At 40.7% G+C, this 4,437-nt stretch overlaps 1 long non-coding RNA gene across 1 annotated transcript in view; it reads right to left on the bottom strand.

The window, feature by feature from the left end:
* The window catches only part of LOC147025815 (uncharacterized), a 21,095-nt gene extending 18,070 nt beyond the window's left edge, over nt 1-3,025 (bottom strand). The window contains exon 1 of the long non-coding RNA XR_015057895.1: nt 2,538-3,025. This is a non-coding gene — a long non-coding RNA (uncharacterized LOC147025815). The remainder of the gene's footprint in view (nt 1-2,537) is intronic.
* Nucleotides 3,026-4,437: the final 1,412 nt, after the last annotated feature.

Below are 4,437 nucleotides of genomic sequence, written 5' to 3'. Positions count from 1 at the left end.
TTCTCCCGCTCTCCCCACACGAACACGCATGTTTGCGCGACACAGCAGGGCTGCGCCTCCAGCCCATGTCTCCTTCGCGATGCTCGAACCTCCACCGACTGACTGTTCCAAGCTCCCGACTCTGACACGAACCCAGACCTCCACACAGCTCCTTGGCTTCTCCAAACTCTCCGAACCCCGACAGAGACTCGGTTCTCTCCACGTAGCTTCCTTTCTTACGACACACACACACACACCCACCTCGCTGCGTTCAGTGCTCGCTTTTATTCCCCCTCCTTTCTCGCCCCGCCCTCCTTCCCGCTCCTGCGGGAACCTTCCAGAAGGGGGGCGTTTCCCTCGTGGGTCAGGGTTTTTTGAAGCAATCATCCTTGTAGCACTTCTCTATTCTCCCTCCACTCGCCCCTCCCGCATCCCAAAGCACGGGGAAGTAAGAGGAAAAATCCGTGCGTTATCAGAATGCCTTCTTCTTTCTCCATGGCAGAGACGGTTTTTGATGCAGAGAAGGTTGTAGCTTGGGTGTGGAGAAGGTGATTGGTGGTGTGGTTGTTGTAATGGTGGCGTGGTTGGCGTTGGGTGGTGGTCTTGAGGGTGGTGTTGTTGGGTGTTTGTAAAAAAGGTTGTTGCTGGTTTGGTTGGTCCAAAATATCGATAGCAAAGAATAACGGCTAACTCAAAGATCACAGCCCTGTCCACACGAATAAAAGCCATTTAACAACAGGTGGGGAAATCTATCTGAACACACACTTAGCGATATAACTGATCTTGGGGATATCCTTTATGGTGTCCTGTGAATTTCCACAGCCGTAACAACACACACACACACACACACACACACACACACACACACACACACACACACACACACACACACACACACACACACACACACACACACACACACACACACACACACACACACACACACACACACACACACACACACACACACAGTATATTCACAGTAATCCCTTGATATACGGAAGGTTTATGGTCCTTAATATATTTCTGTTCGGCGAATTTCTGCTTATCGAATTGAATTATCCCTTGTACTCCCATTTGTCTAAGTGGAGATAGGTTCCTATAGAACAAAATCTTAACTCTACAATGTAAAAAATACACATATTAATGCAACAAACTTTCTTGTATCTTTATATTTCTTAAAACTTTTATGAAATTGCACACTTTCAAGACATCTTAAGCAAGCACTTTAGTCTTGAACAAATGTGAAAAACGAAGGAGTGTAAATCACACAGGCAGCCAACCACCATGGGAAATGACAAGGGGCATTGTATGAAACACGACAAAAGGCCAAATATAAAATGTGTTTAAGGTAAATAAAACGCACAGACCAAGCATTTATATATATTTTTTATTTTTTTCTAAAATATACTTATATTCTCTGAGATGCAAAATTTCAGTGATTGTGATTTTTTTTTTACTTCCATGTATCGAAATTTAATCCCGAATTACTCGCTTCAGTGACAGCAAATTTCTGGATATTGAATGTCAGGAAAATCGAGGGATTACTGTATATACAACATACATATACGTAGTTGGTTAGTATATATATATATATATATATATATATATATATATATATATATATATATATATATATATATATATATATATATATATACTTACATTATGAAAAACGTTGATTTGTCTTGGACTGTTGTGAGCATCTCATTCGAAGAGCCTTTTTAATGCATCTTTGAGATCAGTGGTCTTTTTACACAGGGAAATATGGAGGTCAGATTTCCATATTGTACAGACAGTGGAACGGAGAGAGAGGACCAAACCGGACTATAAATGCAGTGCAAGATAAAACGAACAAGTGAAAGTTATCCTCAGGGCAAGTGATGGTTCAAGTATTTTATTAATCAATGTTCACCTGCAAAGTTTTACACATCTTGCACGTTTGTTGACCGCATAAGACTGTGACCCAATGATCAATCACTTAATGTTCTGTGCTGATTTGTCCATTTTTTTCACAACTTCGTTGTTGTGAATGAACATCACAAGTAAAAGTTCCTCTACGAAATTACTCGAATGTATCGAAAAGAAAACGTCAGCCCTGCATATGCACCCTTTATAAAAATACATCCAAACTTGGAAAGCGGTATTCATGAAGCATATACCATAATGTAGAAAAGAATCTACTGTATCCTTCAACCTTATAGGTGTATTTAGTCAAGTTTCATTTTGATTACACATGATACAAATGGATCATCATAAACAAAGCAAAATGCTCTTTCTGAGGTGGATAGCACTTTGGAAAGTGGAAAAACCTCACGAATGTCTGCCCATGTGACTTCAATATTTCACTTGAGCCTCTCATAATCGATGGAGAAGTCAAAAGAAGAGAAAGTTAATACGATCAACAAACTCTCCTGCAAAATATTTGTGGATTATGCTTTTGCTGAACCCTTGCAAGGAAATGTTCTTTGTTCTACTATATATTATTTGGCGATGAAACAAAACAATTCTTCATGAAATTCCAAAGTTTGATTAGCAACTGCACTTACAAAACAAACCTTCTCTCGCCGAACTGTCAGACGAGGTGACTTTGTACAGAGACGTGGTGGTGATGGATTTCTGAACCCCCTGCTTTAATTCCCCCAATTTCCTCGTTCCTTGTCAGTACACGTCCAAATCCCCGCCAGGCAATTCTCCACTGCCTGTGCTGCTGAAATGATAGACAACCATATTATAATGTTTTTTTTTCAAGCATTTATCATTCATTCACAGCACATATTTGCCTGCTAAGTCGTTGCCCCGAGAAGGGGGGAGGGGATGGAGCGAGTGGATTTCAGGTAGACTTTTGGTGCTGTTTATATATTGCAATGTCCCAGACAGACCTGCATTTGGCATAGAAAGTCCTGGACAGGTGCAGATTTTGAAAAGTGATTCTACACGTGGTAACTGCGATTCCATTTCGCTAAAGCGATGCAAAATTTCCTTCTCTTTCCCGAGCAAACTTTGACAATTCGCTAAGCAACTGAAAACATACACATGCAATGCATTATGGGTGCATTAAAAATGACGTCATGGCCAAGCGATTCAAATTGCGCTTTCTCTTTGCTTCAGGCAATCTGAATCCACCGTGTAAACAGACAATTCCAATGTTTTTTTTTTGTCATCCTCAAATTAAATAAACTTGCTTCAATATGCCACGATGAATGCGGCATTGTCATACAATGGCACGTGCAGATGGTTCTATTGTGACACGAGTCGACACTCCATGCAATAAGAACTTGAATTATTCAAGGCAGGCACGGCGATCACAAAAGTGCGATTAACTTACATTGTGACAATAAACATCAGGATCATGCAATATGAAACAAGGTAGAAAATATAAAGCTTTCTCTCTTCCGCTTGACAGAATACTTTGATGACAATGGCCGTTGTCATGGACACCGGAGTTTGGGTGCTGAATTTTTTTTATGACACCGTTTGCTTGGTAACACCCATTCATTGCACCTTGTTGAATTGCCAATAAAGACGAGACAATAAAAACAATAAACAGAGGAAAGTAATGTCACATTATCTGCAAACAACAATTATATACATTATTGTCCTGCAAGACGATAAGAATAACTTGTTGAGCTTTTAAATGTTCAAGCATTTACTTGAACATTTAGACGTAGTCAACAATTACAAAGCATTTCAAAAAACGAAAAACAAAAAGAACAACACGAGGAGGTGGAGATCGGTTGTAAGGCTTCAGTGGCACAAACGTTTTCTCCCCCGGTGAGTGAATGCTGTTTCAATAAGGTACATCCGTCATCTCATCTTGTAACCTTATTGGCTTATGATCATAAAGACTCATTTTCTCTCGGAATATATAGTGTAATCTGTACTTTAGTCACAAGCGGTAAATGTTGGAGAAATAAATCAAAAGCGAATCGGGAGCGATTTTTACTTCTTCCTTTTAAAAGGCGCAGTGGCGGTTAAGACCAAAGGCATGAGAAGCGAAGACAGGCCGAATACAGCAGATGGTGGGACAAAAAAAAATTCCTAATTATCGGGTCCACGCCACGTGCTTGTGGCAATTTTTGCACGTTGCTTCAATTAAGCAGAACAGCAGAGGAAATTCCAGGCAAAGTAACAGGCTCTGTGAACCATGATTGCTTCCAGGTGTCCACTAAGAACAATATTTGGAGGGTTTTCAAAGAGGGGCTTTCGTTGTCATCGCTCGTCTCGCGTGTCGAGTAGTATTAATAGGGCTCGAAAATATTATTCTTTGCTATTGAAAACTCGTCGCTTTCAATATGGCGGCTCATCACCGACGGCTTAATCCTACTTTGGATGCTGCAGTTCTGTAGCAGAGCCGACTTCCTGTTTAATAAACGTTTCATTAGGCAGTCAAGGCCCATTTCCGGCTACAGGCAATTTGGCTAAACAACGTCATCCAGTCCTTCCCGCCACATATCC

This window comes from Eptatretus burgeri, chromosome 5 (genome assembly GCF_056783735.1).
Source record: "Eptatretus burgeri isolate ZD-2024b chromosome 5, Ebu_testis_v1, whole genome shotgun sequence".
Taxonomy (NCBI): Eukaryota; Metazoa; Chordata; class Myxini; order Myxiniformes; family Myxinidae; genus Eptatretus; species Eptatretus burgeri.
The sequence above is the reverse complement of the archived record's forward strand: the minus strand, read 5'-3'. Positions and strand labels throughout refer to the sequence as shown.